Source organism: Furipterus horrens, unplaced genomic scaffold, assembly GCF_987537825.1.
Source record: "Furipterus horrens unplaced genomic scaffold, mFurHor1.1.pri manual_scaffold_6, whole genome shotgun sequence".
Lineage (NCBI taxonomy): Eukaryota > Metazoa > Chordata > Mammalia > Chiroptera > Furipteridae > Furipterus > Furipterus horrens.
In genome coordinates this window covers 68,512,546-68,529,123 of record NW_028327176.1, presented here as the reverse complement: position 1 = coordinate 68,529,123, position 16,578 = coordinate 68,512,546, and the positions used below count along the sequence as shown (strand labels likewise).

General features: G+C 51.9%; 2 long non-coding RNA genes and 1 pseudogene across 3 annotated transcripts; 2 read left to right on the top strand and 1 right to left on the bottom strand.

Moving 5' to 3' along the window:
- The first annotated feature begins 1,520 nt into the window (after positions 1-1,520).
- On the top strand, positions 1,521-8,568 carry LOC150006413 (uncharacterized). The gene is made up of 3 exons (XR_016511941.1): positions 1,521-1,659; positions 4,225-4,277; positions 8,505-8,568. It is a non-coding gene; the product is annotated as an uncharacterized LOC150006413 (long non-coding RNA).
- A 1,488-nt stretch (positions 8,569-10,056) lies between these two features.
- On the top strand, positions 10,057-15,629 carry LOC150006411 (uncharacterized). 2 transcript variants are annotated; one of them, XR_016511940.1, is made up of 4 exons: positions 10,057-10,333; positions 12,105-12,375; positions 14,724-14,829; positions 15,364-15,629. It is a non-coding gene; the product is annotated as an uncharacterized LOC150006411 (long non-coding RNA). The 2 variants fall into 2 exon arrangements; XR_016511939.1 differs by lacking the exon at positions 10,057-10,333 and having other exon boundaries at positions 12,048-12,375.
- On the bottom strand, positions 15,030-15,100 carry LOC150006412 (U6 spliceosomal RNA; annotated as a pseudogene).
- Positions 15,630-16,578: the final 949 nt, after the last annotated feature.

Genomic DNA, 16,578 nt, shown 5'->3' with positions numbered 1-16,578 from the left:
GGACGGGGCTGGCCACTGTGATCAGACCAGTGGGTCTTAGTCATTTGTTTTTTTCCTAAAATAGGGTGTGTGTTTGCTGTACAATAGCTTTCTTCACAGGAAGTACAGTAAGGCAGCTGCTTTTAGAAATGTCTGAAGGCTTCTCAGTCAAAGTGTTTGCAGATACAAGATCTTGATTCCTCGTTTTGTACTGTAAGCGGGTAGATACCTTGCAAATATTTAAATGTTTGGGGAGCATGTCTTCACATAAAGATAGCATTTTGTGAAAAATGTTTAATGTGACATATTGTCTGTCTTTTTAGTAAATAATTTGTAAAAATTTCATTCTAATTTACCAAATGTTCTTGATCAATTTGTTGGTGCACATTAACGCAGGTAACATTCAGACAGTAAGCATCCACAGGATCAGGGAGCAGTGAGGGATGAGCCCGTGAACTGGAGGGTGGAGAACTGATGGGACCAAGTTCAAGGGCAAATGTAGAGAGGAGCTGTGGACAGACGGCACGTGAGACTGCACCAGGGCTGTTACCCAGGAGCTGCCTGGGAGGGGGTCAGAGAAATGGGTGGAAGACAGGCACCTGCCCACACAACCCCCCGCCCCACAGACACCCCTGAAATGGGAGACAGAGCGTTGTTCTGTGCTGACGGGAACGGAGCAGTGCTTTGGGGGTAAACTGAGGAGCTTAAGTTGTACCTACACGCCATGGAGAGACGGTGCAACTGTAAGCAGGGGAAAGGCTTGATGAATTGGTTTTGGGGGAGGTTATTCCAATAGTGATGTAACTCAGGGGTGGAGTAGAGGACAAGGTCAGTTAGGAGTCTGTCCCCATTACTCGAGACAGAAGAGGTGAAGCCAGGGGCCCATGCTCCCAGCCACCCGGTTGGGGAGGAGGGTCTTCCCAACCAGAGACAGGGCCCTGAGCCTCCCTGCCATGGTAGGGGGCGACCGCCGGGGGAGGGCTGCTCTGCCTGGGCTCCTTCTGGTCACCACTCTGTGGGCCACTGGGCCTTGGGCCCCGTGGGGCCTCAGACCTCCCATGAGGGATGTTGTCTTTGACCGAAAGACAGCCTCATCTTTGAGAGCCTCATGGGAAGACACCTTTCATCATTTTGTCACCTTCTCACTTTGTTTTGACCGGGCAGCACCTTTTACATGGTGTTCACCTGCACTCAGTGTATGTTTGTTACAGATACTGAAAATAAGACCCCCAAAGCCTAAGACAGACGGTGTAATACCTTCCTCTAAAGGGCTGTTCCTGTGGAATCTTCCAATGGGAACAGAGGGGTCCTTACTGTTGTCTTTCCTTTTTTCCCCAGAAGGTGAACGGGCTTTGCCGTCAACACTGAAGTAAGGGCTGCTTTGTGCCTGTCTTGTTACTCGAGCTGGAAGCTGCGATGTCACTGCTGTGTGTGGCCCGTTTGTCTGAGCTGTCAGCCTGCCACCCCCACAGGGAGCAAGAGCTGCGCTCCAGGAGGAGATCATGTCCCAGGGTTAGGTGCACTCAGAAACGTAAGATGCGTTTCCCTTCGTCACGTGCAGGACGAGACTCGGGAGTCGTCGTGGTGACGGCCCTGGCGAGGCCTGTGAAACTCACTCTGCGGTCGTCGCCGCTTTTGTGAGAACCTGAAGACAGGTTCTGCTGTGTCACAGCGAGGAGGGTAGGAGTTACAGCAGCAGCGTAGGCTCACTTGTTTCTGTCACTCACTTCATAGTCTCTGGGTTGATCTATAAAGTTAAAAACATTAGTGATGCCTAAAGAACTTACTCCGTAACATCTCTTTCTCAGTGTGCTACGGCCGGGGCCCAGGCGACAGCCGAGTCTAGGGCTCAGGTCAGTGGACGGTTCCAGCCATGCACTGAGGGCTCAGAGAGAGGCACCTGCAGGGACTCTTCACTGGGAGGCCCTGGGAGGAAGAGGGGAACCCAGGCCTCGTCTTCACTCTGACCCACCCCCCCAGTCTCCATGCCAGCCCCTCACCAGTCCCTTCAGCCTGTCCCTGCGCTCAGCAGACCCACCCACTGCACCCCTTCCCACAGCCCCTGCTGATCTTAGCTGCTCTGATCTTCCATCTGGGCTACCCCAGTGAACTCCTGTGCTGGAGTCCCTGTGGCCACGCTAGGTTTTGTGATTCTCTTAAGAAAGGGCTCCTCATGTGGTCGCTCCCATGGCTGCGCTGCACAGCCAGCTCGGGGAGACGCGGGGGGTGGGAGGGGGGTGGGGGGGGCAGCCAGCTAGCGCATGGAGAAGGTGGGGGCGGGCACCCAGAAGATGTCAGGCAGGGTCCCGAGAGCTCTGTCCTGGCTGAGGTGGCAAACACTTCGTTCCTCCGGCACTGAGTAGTGAGGACGTGTGAGGAGCGGCTGTCTGCCCAGAAAGCTTGTTTTGATGGGGTCCTGGTCACATGCACACTCTTCCTGGCACGTTTCAGAATGACAGCTGCTAGGAGGGTCAGGGCCAGTGTCCTGACGCCCGCTGGTAGGGCCTGCGCAGTCCTTCCCCAGCCAAGCTCCTGTGGCCTTGGGTCACCACTGCCCGCTCTGTTCTTCTGCTGCGCTGGCTTCAGACCCTGGAGCCCAGTGACCTCTCATTCCCTCCAGCCCCTGTCCTCACCTGGGGACTTGCCCTACGGCATGTCCTCTGGACATCTCCCCTGACCAACCCCTGCCCCATCCCCGGAGTGTCCCTCTGTGTTTTCCCGTAACGTACTCTACTTGACTGCTTATTCCACGCCCAGATTTCCTCTTTGCTCATCCATACCCCCATGGCCTTGTTGAAGGCCAGGGCCATGTGATGTCCTAGGCCTATGTGGGACCTGCACACAGTAGGTACACAGTAGCTGTGTGGGGTATGGAGGGGTGGGGGAACCAGCTGTCTCACAGCATCAGGCTGTGTCAGAGGTGTTCAGTGATGTCCCTCTGGGGCCAGGAACAGATGTCTGGAGTAGCTTCAGCTGTGGGAAGTCCTTGAGGGGTGACTTTGAGGGTTAAGACATGCAGTAGCCATAAATATAGATGTAAAAAGTGAGTGAAGAAGGCTGTAGGTTGGAATCAGCCACAGATACTAGAAAACCTGGATAAATAAAGCAAATTTTAGGTCATAGGGCAGCAACCACTGGTATGGCTATTAACCAGGAGCCTGATGAAATCCAGGCAGGTGCGGGACAGGTGACGCACAACAGCAGACAGGTGTGGTGGCGTGGGGACCTGGGTCTGGGACAGAATGTAAAAGAAAACAGCGAGGCCTTCGAACAGGCCCCTGAGGCTTCGCAGTGCATAAAGCTCCCATTCAGAGGGAGCAGCAGTGCCAGAGAAACATGTGGTTGGTCAGAAACAACTTCAGTTACACTGCTATTCAAAGGCGTTTGAGGTAGAGATTCAGTAAAGGAACTCAGTTCTGTGCCCTCACAATCATTCATTATAAAGGTTCTGCAGTGGAATGTGCACTATTTCTACTTCTCAAAAATGATACAGTTTTACATTTCAGTATTGCCTAGTTTAAATTCTAGGTACTAGGAAGAATTTTTACTGAGTACTTCTATAGTGAATGCTCACATGTCTGGAAGAAGTTTTATGTTTTATTACAAGAGCAAAGTAACTGCTATTTAAAGACTATGGGGTCCTCTATTCTATTTGTTTCCCCAAAATTTCAAACTGCACGATACTTTCATTTTATAAATGTTGCTAAAACCTTTGGCCAAAGTTTTATTATCTGTGGATGACAATGTAAAACACTGACGTTGCTGTGCCGTCTCATGCAACAAGCAGCCAGGCACGTCTTGCTCACCTGCCTAGCCCACAGGGACACCGTCTGTCAGCATCTCCTGTGCTCCAGGTGGAGCAGGGCCAGCCCACGAGGCATCTCCAGCTGTGTCTGGGGAGCCCGTTGCTGTCCCAGGTGCCTCTTTGTCCTCTGTGACCCTGGGCCACCCCTGGCAGTGCGTTGCCGAGTGAGAGGGTCTGCCGCAGCCGTGACCGCCGCAGGACCGCTGCTGCTGTGTGTGGAGGCACTTCCACAGGATGCTTTCTTGGAGCTGTTCAGCGACCCTTTCGTTGTCTCTTAATTTCTGCTCTTTAGAACAGGAAAGCAGTCTGGTGATGTTAAGGGTTCAGGCAGTAGACTCCAGTTTTATAAAAACTGCGCCCTGTGCATGTGGGTCTCCCCTGGAAACATTGGCGGTTCGGTCCCGAGCACAGCGCTCACGGCAGTGCCCTCTCTGTTGCAGGCCGGCCAAGGGCAAGAAGCAGGGCGTGCGGACACACGCGGTCTCCATGTCAGGTAAGGGCACCGGGGCTCCCCATGGTGGGGGCGGGTCCTTGTGGCGGGCGTCTGCTGTCGCGCTTCCATGGCGCTTTCTGAACAGCTTAGAAAAATGAGACACTCTGGCCATCCAGCTGCGTCATTTTACTACCGCTACCTAGGTGTGAGTATGTATGGGCCATAGGCTGCAGAGGTGAGGCACGCACGTATGATTCCAGATGACTCCCGTGGGTATGCAGAATGCCAGGTTGTCGCTCAGTCTTACTGTCATGGTAATGACTTCTACTGGGAAAGGTCTTACTTTTGGAATTGCCATTGTAGTTTATCTTTGCAATTTGGAAGAATTTAACAGAATATACTATGTATATTCCTTGTTTTTTGGAAGTTTGTGATATGTGAAACATATTTTGAATGGTTTTTGTCTTTCACAATTAACATAAAATGGTGCTAGAATATTGCTTTTTAAAAATATAGTTAAGATACCGGTGTAAGCATTATCTTAACTATTTGTTGGCATGATGAATGTGGTGTGCTTTTCTTGGTATGTTTTCAAAATATGTGTCTTTTTCATTGAAACATGTGGAAACAGGAAAGGAGGGGGAAAAGGAAAAAGCATCTTCTATGGGCCCAAGTTTCATGTCTTAAAATACATGTAATTATATCTACATACTTACAGATATACTCTTGTAGCTGTATACACACACACATAACCGGTTCTCAGATATATGTTCCCTTTCTAAAGTATCTAATAGCTTCCTAATAGCTCTGGTATCTGACAATGTGACTTAGAAGAAACCTGATTCCTGTTAGATTAGTTTGCCTTGAGTTAATTTTTCCTGAAATGTAGTTTTGTGCCTTCGCCTGGTTGATGGGTTCTTTTTGTTCTCCAGCGTACCAATGGAATTGCTCATTATCACTGCATTGTGCACAAACACCCCACACACACTCTGAGAAATGTCTGTGCTTGGAGTGATGCACTTGGCGAAGATGCTCTCGGATGCGCTGTGTGGGACAGACGTGGGTTGGGTCCTGCGGCTTCAGGCGTGTCTCAGCACTTCCTGACGGGGGGAGCCAGGGCTGGGGGACAGCGAAACAAGCCAGTGGGGCTGCAGGGCCGCCCCCACGGCCCTGATGTTTTTTCCTAAACCTCTGTGCCTGGTGCTGAGACTGAGAGGCAGGCATCTGGGTGGCGGGCATGGGAGCAAGGCAGGGACACGCAGAACCAGCGGTGACACCGAGAGTCACTGGTCTCCCAGACCTCCCCTGTGGGCTGATCCCTGCAAATTGTTCTGACGCTTTCCGGGAGGTGGTAGGCCCGGGGTGTGGAGACACCCGCTGGACCCAGCTGTCGACGGGTCCCTGCTGGGAAATAACACGTTGTCCTTGCGTTCCGGAGGCAAGCCAGCAGGCCCACGCGTGTCTCTCTGCAGGGAAAGGCTGTTGTCAGTTGTCCCCAGTCAGACGGCACAGCCGAGGCTGATCACGTGCAGAGACGAGGTTCCCCGGTGGAGACGAGGGAGGCGAGCAGACGTACAACAGCACATGACAGAGCAGCGTGCTTCCTTGGGCACACTATTCTGAGGACAGAGTAGGGTTTTTTTTTTTAGCCTAATTATTAAGTGTTTTTCCAAAGAAACTCGTGCTTATGATAGAGCTCAGGCAGAACGTAGAACTGAGAGGCCGCGCCTGTAATGCAGGGTGTGTTGGTGTGGTCCCAGGCAGAGAGTGGCTGGGTTGGGACCGTGCTGGAATGAACTTCAGCAATTGTTGAAAATGTATTAATAAAACAGAAGAAGCCTAAGTATCACCTTGCTGAATATAAAAACAAATATTGCTAACATCAAAAAGCCCTGTTATTTATTTTCTTTACAGAGAAAAATTTTACAGGAAGGCTTCAAACTTTGAAAACACAAATGCTAGAATTCGAACTCAAGGCTTCCTCCCCTAGTTTTTGGCCTGTTGTGGCTGCATAATAATTACAGAACTTATTACAGTCAGCCTGCAGGAGTTAAGGCAAAAACATATTTGATATTTTTACAAGCAAGAATATGTGCATATTGTTATGCTTTTGAATGTTTAATGTTTTAAACTTTCTCCTGGGAAATTTCAAACATACTCGGAAGCAGAGAGGGTAGAATCGTATACCAATCCCCCACGTCCTTGCCCCCCAGGCTCAACGGCTGTGCACCGGCCAGCTGCACTCTCCTCTGCCTCTCCCACGTGCGTGGTCCTGGCGGCGGCGGTTTTCAAGCATCTTAAGGCATGTTTCATCCCTAAGGATCTCTGAAACACAAGGAGTCTTTTGAGAATATTACATTGCAAGAAAACTGACAGTGACTTTTTAATACCAGCTCTGTGGCCCGTGTTCAGATTCCTGTGATCATGCATTGCCACGCCCGGTTTTGTCCCATTGGGAGTCGGACCAGCAGTACTGCTGGAACTAGGCTGGTCGCTCTCCTGTCCTCCTGGATCTGCCCATGAGGCCTTTTTTTTTCTTTCCCTGATTGCAAGCTACCTGTTGAAGAAATTGTGTCACGCTGTGTACCCATGCTAGGCCTGGCTGACGGCATTCCTGTCATGTGCGGGACACGTTCCCTCAGGCCCCGCATTGCTGTGTCTCCTCTGAGCTTGGGTCAGGATCGCGGGACATGTGAGGAGTCAGGCTCAGTGATTCTCTTTCACGAGAAGTGTGAGGAGTCGGACTCAGTGGCGTTTCCAAGGCTACATCATAGTGCTGATGCGCTTGGCCCCTGGCTGACTCTCGGTGATGTTCAGGCCAATCGGTAGATTTGGTCAGCCTGTGACATGTCCGTTATAAAGCTCCTGTGAGCACGTCACCTAACGGGTGAGCAGCTGGTGATTTCCCTGCCTAGGTTTCCTTCGGGGCCGTCAGCTTTGTGGGCGATTCAGCTGGGACACTTCTGAGGAACGCATTCCCTCACCTGCTGCTCCTGACCCTGAGGAACGGGTCCTCCAGGGAGACTGCCTTCTCCCCTCCCTTTACTGACCAGTTCCTGAAACAGATGGTGATGTTCTGCGGGGCTTTCTCTTCTTGAGCCTCCTTAGGAATTCATGGGTTTTTAACATTGTTGAGGGCCCGAGGTTCCCATGGCCACCCCAGGTTGGATGATGTGCTAGAAGTTCTGTTTTCTCAGATCTCGGGGGCTCAGGTCAAGTTCAACATCATCAGCACCAAACAGTAACGTCTGAGGAAAGGAATAGCACCGAGAGGCCTGGTCACAGGGACTGTGCCTTCCTTGTGTGACTGAGGACCAGAGCACAAGTGGTGGTCTGCCTGAACTGACCTCCTTGTGCTCTGATGGTGCCTTAAGTGGCCTCACTTCTCATTTCTGCTCCTAACGCGCTGACGGTGGCCCTGAGTTGTGGCCACCCTGACCCTGACCTGTGCTCTCCCTGGGCCCACACCCTCCATCCTGATCGTTCTTGAGGGGTCCTGTGGGTCTGCAGTCACATTTCACACCACCCGTGTCCCGTTTGCTACGTGCCTGCCTTCCCTGTGACATTTCTGCTGTTGCCAAACTGTTCCTTCTGCTTTGCACTGTGCTCTGAGCTCCTGAGGGTTGGGATGTGTCTTGTGGGACCAGCAGGTGCCTCCTACAGAGACTGTTGACCCAGATGAGCTTTGGCTATGCGAACAAGGGCGGCCACGCAGACGTGGTGCTGGTGGCCAGCGGGCGTTGCAGCCTGGGTGTCCAGACGTCCTCCTCCTGCTGCGCTCCCCATAGGGGAGTTTGTTCACGTGCGCTCTGTGGGCTGCGAGCCTGTCAGTGCTCACAGTCTGGAGGAAAGTGTTCCTAACGCTCTTGCACAAATCAGTGTCTGCTGTGCTCTCTTCTGCCATTTTTTCTTTATGGGCGAATGCTAGATGTCTGCAAGGGTCTGGAATTATTTATTGGTCGTTGTTTTTTGTCTTGTTTCATATTGTTTGTCTGGTTATTTGTAAAGACATCTGCACCTTCACTGGCTGACTCTGCAGAGCAGTAAGACTTCCCCTTGTGCCCTGCTGAAAGTTCCTGTATCTAATGCTAATCTTTGCTGGAAGAGGAAATTGCATTTTAAAATATTGTTTTTTAAAACCCAAATCAATCATCATAAGAAATTTTGTGTCAGTGGTCAAATAAAATATTGCAATTTTGTGTTTTTATAGCTATGCCTTAAACTGTAACATGGCTTCTTTTGTATTGAAATAATGTTTCTGTTTTTCTCTTTCCCTTCCTCTGAAAGGAGCCGGTCACGGCCGGCATAAGGTTAAGAAAGCTAAGCGCCTCCTCCCTTTGCTCTTCTGTGCCCACGGACCCGCCACAGGTACTGCGCTCGCATCCACGCAGGCTCTGGTTAAGCGCACTGCCCAGGCCACGCAGTTAACCATGTGCTTGTAGCGGGCCCTGAGCTGAGTGCACCTGGATGGGCGTCTGTCCACGTGCTGCCTGTGGCCCGGGGCAAGGGGTCGTATGAAGGTCTTTGGGCTGCTCTATTGATAGGAGGCTCTCTGTCTGCCTGTTGGCTGGTGTGTAGATGCATGTCAGGGTGAGAAGGAGCTTCCCGGTCCCACTCATGGGTGTCATGCTGTAGCGCAGGGCTGGCAGGTGCCCCATGTCTGCGTAGCGGGCTTCCTGAAGGCCAGATGAAGGGCAGTGGCCCATGAGCTGGGGTCCACTTTCTGAGCTCAGGGCAGCTGTTCAGGGCACTGCAGAATAGCGGGGGCCAGGCCCCTTGGAGAGTTTTCTAGGGAAACGGATTCATAGTAACATCCCTGGAGTCTCTCCAAGCCCGGTGTCCGTAGAAATGGAAACTTGTGAGCAGTTTCTAGTGCCCGCCTCCTCACTGGAGGAGCCCGTCGGCTGGCCCCTGCTCACCGTTCAGTACACACACGAATCCCTGTGTGTTTTCGTTGTTCTCTGAAAGGGTCCGAATGCCCCCCGAGGGGGCAGAAGCCATTTTAACGCTTAATTGTGAGAGGCAATGCAATTGACTTCGCTTAGCTGGAAACGGACAGACTCTCAGTGCTGCTGTGTAACTTTGTACAACGTATCCACAGCATAGAACTCGTGGAACTTGCGCTGTGCCTTAAATCAAGGAGAGGCGGTACTGTCACAGCCTTTCTTTTATCTTTGGAAGTAGACCTTGAGGGGTAATTTTTTGTTTTCCTTATGCTTTGATATACTTGTCATTTTAATAGTGTTTTCCCTCTCTCCCCCTTCTCCCCCTTTCTTTGCATGCCACCTGGATCTGCAGATAAAATTAATGGGGACGGTAATATTTATTTTCACATTCCTGTTACTAACATGAGATAACCATTTATTGATGTAAATGTAGTTCAGTATTGGATGAACGGCAGAATGTGGTTTTGACGCAACAGAACAAATGTGGAAAATGATGTGAACCCATGATCCCATGAAAGCCGTTTGGGGCTTTGACCTGGAAAAGGTAACTCAGCTTCTTCATCACGTCTCAGTGGTGAATTTGAGGTGCACACAGTCGTAGTGAACTTTCTAGATTTCACGATTCAAACCAGAGTTGTAGGAAAGTGGCCAGAGATGTTCTGCTGAATGTCCGCTGTTGGTGAGAGCCACGCGGCCGCTGGTCCCAGCGCTGTGCCCTGGGAGGTCTGATACGGTGTGCGGCAGCGGAGGGGGAGGGGCCTGGTTATCAGGTCACACAGACTGAGGTGCTCAGAAGTATCAGCTGTGGTGAGGCCGGCGCTTCAGCACTTGAGGACGGGCTTCATGAACTAGAAACTTACAGGTCACAGTGTGTGTCTCGTGTCCCCACTGTGTGCGCTGTCTGCGGGCGACTTGACACCTCCTACTACAGGAGTCAGCATTCATGAACTAGCAGCAGGGAGGGCCTGTTGCTCCTCACGAGGGAGGGACGGTTGTTCATTGGTGGCCGGACGGCCACCTGGGCCTGACGAGCACAGCACTCGCCATGGATGGTCTTCGCTCTGCAACTTTGGAAAAGTGCGCGTCTTCACGGACTTACAGCCAGACAGCTGAGCTCGCCTCTGGGTCAACTGGCTCCTGCAAGAAACAGGTCAGCCGCTTCCACTCGCGGTGAGTTTCCTGTGCGCAGTGGCCCAGACATCACTGTGCAGTGTCCTTGCTGCTGTGTGAGTGTGGCCACGCTGGTCCATGGCTGCCAGGGGGTGCGCGGGCAGATCTCAGGCCACCCGCCTTCCTCTTTGCCCATCCTGTCTTCAGCTGACCCGAGGTGACCTTGAGCACATGCGTGTCCCCTGGGGCCTCACCTGTGGAAGCCTCCTGGGTCGCTGTGACGGCGACAGTGACTGTGACAGTGACAGTCACTGTGAGGTGAGGACATTGTCCTGCACTGTCCCCATGTCTGGTTTCCTGACCCTGTCAGTCCCCTGCCTGACAGACAAATGCGCTGAGCCTTCAGCCGTCACTCGCATAGTCTGGTCAGGGGCCCATGGGCCCACTGTCGCCCAGTGCTCTTCTTAGACGGCCCCTTGAGCAAAGGAGGATTCTTGTTTTTGTGATGGTTGGAAGGGAAAACAAAAGTAGAGTAGCATTTCAGGCATGGAAACTAGATGAACTTCCAGTGTCAGTGCCCCAAGTCACGTTTTGTAGGAGCCCTGCGCCCCGCTCGTTCCCACAGTGGTGGTGGCCCACCCGGGCCGTGCGTGAGCCACGGGCACTGAGCAGCACGGGCTGGCGCGTTGGCTGCCAGCCTTTCCCAGGAAGCTCACCGCCCGGGGCTGGCTGTGCAACTAGCAGGGCCTGTCTGGGTTCCCAGGCCGCATGAGGCTGTGAAATCGGTCCGTGCCCCTGGACAGCCGAAGTGACCCCGTCACTGCACGTGTTCCCATGTGGGACTGAGGACGTGATCACGCTTCCTTAGGGCAGCAGGGAGGCATGTCAGGGGAACAGGGTGTCTGAGTCAACACCACTGCCACCAGGGGGAAGGGCTACCATTCCTGCCAGGCAAGCAGAGGGGCCTGGTGACAGGATCCTCTTGTCTGCAGCTTCTCGGGGTGCGGGGTTTGGAGGTTCAGTAGGGGGCCTGCGCTGGAGCAGGGGGTCCTCAAGGCTTCGAGTTGCTCCTTCTCGCATGGGCAGGATGGGTATGCAAGGTCCCCCGGCTGCTGCAGCCCCATCCCCACTCCAGATGGGCCTTTCCCGTGGCTCCAGGGGCCTCAGGCTCCGTCTGTGCCGTGGCGTGGCCGGTGCTGACTTCCGTGTCCCTCTCCCCGCTTCAAGGTGAAAGCTTGGTGCTCTCTCTACAGACTTCTCAGCTGTTGGCTTCCGTCCTTCGCATCTGTCTTCATGTCATTTTTCTTTTATCACATATTGTGACACCAAGCCTTCCAAATGCTGATGTCGTCCAAGGTTTTAGAAGCCCCCAAGTTTTAAATGCTTCTTTTGAAATGGTTAACTCATGGGCCAGGCATCCTGAAATTGTCTCCTGATGCGCCTTCCTGTGAGTAGCCTGGTGCAGAGCTGGGAGCGTAAGGAGCGGAGGGGGGGTTCCGGGATGCCCCTAGAGGACAGTCTCATCTTGGCAGTCACAGGGCCCCTCAGTGGGGCAGTGGCCATGTGCTAGAGTACCACTCTGCTACCAGTCTGCTGCTGACTGGCTTGGGGACCCCGAGACACTTACACGTCCTCTGGGCACCTCAGTTTCCTGCCTGTGACAGGGGGACTGAAGGACAGCTTCGTCATTGTGTGTCACCGTGGCTGGTGCCTGTGAGCTCCTGAGAGCGTCACAGCCATCCCCAGTGGAGAGTGCACCTGCCCCTCGCTGTGCCACACCTCTGACCCGCCTTCATCTTTCCATCTGCTGCACCATCGCAGTGGCAGCCAGACAGCTTCTGGCAGGGCTCCTGTCTCAGGGGTCCTGAGCCTGTGAAAACGCCTCTCCTGTGGGTGCCACACGAGCCTGAGCCCCGAAAGCCAGGAAGGAAGCTAGGAGTGGAACCAAGTCAGCATCAAGAATGCCATGCGGAGACACTGGTGGAGAAGGTGTCGGTGGAGCCCCAGTCGGCGTGTTCCTGCAGCAGCGTGAATGCCACAAGGGACCCAAGCACTTCCTGGAGAGCCTGGCTCACCCTCAAGGTTTACAGACCACACGGCAGGCAGCCAAGGAGACGGTGCTGGGTGGTTCCTGGTTCCTGGGAGTTAACCCCGCGGTGCGCACGTAGCTCAGTTGTCCCGAGTCAGGTCTGTGTGGGGGCCTGATAGCTAGTAACTGTCACTTCTTCAGGATTGGTGCCTCCAACTGAGGGGTTTGTAAAAAGAGGCAGCCCCGGAAGCCCACATGGCAGAAGCGGCGGTGGCAGAGGCGGCGGTCGGAGCTGTTGTTGGAAGTGCGGCGGTGGAACGGTGGCAGCGGCGGTCAGAGCGGCGGGTGAGCGGCAGGCGGAGGCGCCTGCCCCGCCCCGGGCGCCCTCGGAGCCCACCCTAAGGGAGACTCAGCCGCCTGAGCCCGCAAGCAGACGGGGGTACTGGGCTCCTGAGGGGCGACTAGGAAGAGGCAGGCACACAGCGGGGGAGCAAAGGAGGAAATGATTTTTTTTTTCTTGCTTCCAATGTTAGGAATTTGCACCTTTTCCTTAATCAGCAGACACATAGAGGACCACCGATGCCTGTAAAATGAGGGAAAGAAGAGGGCTACGGGAGAGAGCGCAGGACCAGTGGGGTCAGGAGGACGGGGGGAAGGGCGGAGGAAGGGGAAGAGGGGGGAGGAGTGGAGCTAACTCAGGCACAGTCTCTAGTCCGCTCTCCTGAATTCACCACCCCCCGCCCCCAGCCTAGTCCTCCGTCGGCCTAGTGGGGCGAGGGTAAAGAGCTCCTGGTTGGCTTCCTGCCCCGGGGCCCCCGCTCCCCCGCTCCCCGAGCAAACAGGAGGAGCGCGGCGCTGCATCTGAAACGTGGCCTTACAGCCGCGCTGGAGAACAGCCGCGCGCTGCCGGGAGGCTGGAATTGCCCTCCTCCGGCCAGCCCCTCAGCCTCCGAGTCCAAGCTAGAGCTCTTCTCCGTCCTCGGTTTGGCCAACTATTTGCGAGAATGTTTTCCCGATTTCGGTCTTACGGCCAAATGCCTCTCTCGGGCCACCTGTGGAAGTCTTCACGAGCCCCTGGACAGACCGCAAGCCCTTGTCCTTCCATTTCAGCGCTTAAGAGAGGCACTGGGCCCGGCCCCTGCTACTGCCCTACCTAACCCCCTTAATCTTTTCCTTCTCTATACCGACAGTCCGGATGGCCATGCCCTTGGTCTCTTAGCACGGGATACGGACCTGAGACCAGGGCGGTTGCCTATTTCTCCAAACAAGTAGATTCTCCTTTTCTGGGATGGCCTGCGTGCCTAAGAGCTCTCGCTGCAGCGGCTATTCCTTAAATCTTGTTCCCTATGCTACTGTTGAGGTCTTCTCTTCCCACTCTGTCTCCTCTCTCTGAAGTCCCCAGGCTGTAAGTAATTCATCTCCATCATGCCTTCAGTTCCTGCATGCCTTCCTTTTACAAAGCCCTCAAGTATCCCTTCACAAGTCTCCCCTTTCACTCCATGCGGCATCATTCCTTCCTCTCCTGCTGCCTATGAACACTTGACTCTCGGCACAGCTGCTTGGATATAGTAGATCATTTTCTTCATCCCTCCCCAAATAGACAGGGCTTTCCCTGTCTCCTCCAGTGCCTAACTGGTTCATCAATGGCAGTTCTCTTAAGCATCCCTGCCCAAGAGCAGGATACACCACCGTCACTCTTGAGACTACCCTTGAGTCAGGACCCCTGCCCCCAGGTACAACCTTTCAGCAAGCAGAATTAAGAGCATTAACCCCAGGCCCTAGTCCGGGCCAAAGGAATAGAGGTCAACATCTACATGGATTCCAAATATGCTTATCATGTCATTCATTCCCATACCCCCATCTGGCAAGAACGAAATAACTCACTTCTAAATACCAATTATTAACAAGAATCTAATTCTCAAACTTTTACAGGCTGCCCCGCTACCAAAAAAAAAAAAAAAAAAAAAAAAAAAGCAGCCATCCTTTATTGTAAGGGTCATCAACAAGATAAGGGACCTATAACACAGGGAAATAATATGGCTGATCACTTGGGTCACTCCATCACTGCTTCCCACTCCCCAGCCCTGGAAAAACCTTTCCTTTCTCTGGTGCCTCGATCGGCGTTCTCTGTGCTCTCGGTCTCCCCCAGACTAACAGTGGCCAATGTCTAGGCCATTCTCCCATCCCTACATGTGGCATGTCAGCGGCAAATTGTGCACCACAACTTGGTTTCATTCCCCCCTTCAAGAAGCAAAGAAGCAAGGTAAAATCTGAGAGAGAGATATTTTAAACACACTCAGAATTCTAATTTAAAATATAAAATAATGATTATATAAAATATTATTTAAAAAGCTAAGAATCTTGCTCACATTTTTGAGAGCTTATTTTCTTAACCTTGTTATCATTATCTCCATTTTACAGACCAGGAAACCAGATGAGTCACATAGGTAAAGCTGGGACTTGTCTTAGACTCTGCGCCCACCGAATCTCAGAGGAGTGGGGTAAAATTCCCAAAGCTGAATAACAAGTGAGTACAGATTGAGAACTACATTTCTTCCTTCCTTTCTTTCATTTTTTATTTTTATTTTTTGATAATGATTTTTTTCTTATTTTTCTATTACAGTTGTCTCTTTTACTTCCCCCCCCCGTGCTCCCCCCTATCCCACCCCCACAGTCAGTGCCCACCCTGTTGTCCATGTCCATGGGTCATTCATACTAGTTCCTTGACTTGTGCAGGGGCCATGCTAATCTTCTCTGTATTGTTCCCATTTTCGTGTACGTGCTGCCAAAGCCAGCATGAGATTTCTTATCTAGCAGCTTTCCCCACTGCCTCTCTCCAATTTCATATGGGAATTCTGACTCACTTTAGTAAGTATCTGCATAAACCCTCCCCAGGAAATAGAAACATGCTCTCATCATCTTAAAAACAGTAAGCAAACTCACATTGGGAGAGGGCTTACCGTGCTGCAGGCACTCTGGTGAGTGCTCTGTGTTCTTTATATTATGTCATCACCACAATATATGATCTGAGGGAAGCTATGTCAGTAGTTCCACTTTTTAGGTAAGGACTCTGAGACTCTGAGAGGTGAAATGACTTGCCCGAGGTCATGCAGCAAGGTGTGGCCCAGCCTCAGATGGGACCCAGGTCTGTGTGAAGCTCTCAAGCCTTTGCACTGAACCCCTATGCTGAATAGAAATGACTGCTGCTTTTCCTTGACTTTGCTTTACCAGTGTCCCAGGCTGCCTTCATTCATGATAATTAAAACGTGACTGATGTAATGCAGCCTGTTGTACCTGGGAGTTATTTTTAGTAAGTTCCTGCACAAATCCCTCTTCTCCTCTGTTAGGAAGGAGTCTGCTTCCTCCATGCACGTTCTGGTCAGCATGTTGTTTTATGGTCTCCTTGATGTGCTGTGAGGTCAATCAGGAGGCTCTTGGGACCTGTTGAGATGGACGTGGGTCCCTTAATCAGCAGTTTGAAAAACACCTTCTTTGCCTTTCCTAGGCTGCCATTCATTAGGTGATCTGAGGGACAACCAGATTCCTTTCTGACCAAGCAGATGTCTTTGGTTTATCCTCTGTGTTCAATTCAAAAGTAGTTGAAAACTATCTTTTGTTTCTGTACCATTTTTCCAAAGATGTTTTAATTGATGGATAGAGGTTGAGAACTAAATAATGTCTAGAGAATGGAGAGAATGACTCCTAAGCTCATGTTCACATTCTCGACGTTGGTAACTGGCTTCGACGAAGTTAACTTGCTCTCTACCTTAGCAAAAGAAAATAAGTGCACGGGTTCCTTTTGCAAGGATACTTGGATTTTCCATTTGGGACCAATTGAAGTGACTTTTGCATCACAGTGACCTTTGCTGTCATCCATGTCAGACATTACTAAGAGATCATGGCACTGTGGCCTGCTCAGAGCAGTTGTAATCTTAAAATCCTTCCCAGTCGAAGGCACCAGGCAGCCTCTGCCACTGATCAAAATTGGGTTAGAGATGAAATCAATTTGTTGAGTGTGGCAGGGTGCAGTCTTTTTTTTGTCCTGTTTTAGTTTAGGCATCTGTGTTTTCCTACTGCAGAGCCTGGATATGGGCCAAACTGGATTGAATTAAGATACTCATCAAGGCATATGATAGGAAGACAAATTCCTAAACAGTGAGAGTTGAAGGCTTAGGGGGTGATTTGTGGAAGGTCACACAGCCAGTAAGTGAGGCAAGAGATTTAGTAGATTTGGGAGTCAGATAGACCCAGCTTCATGTCCTGGCTAGGCCATTTC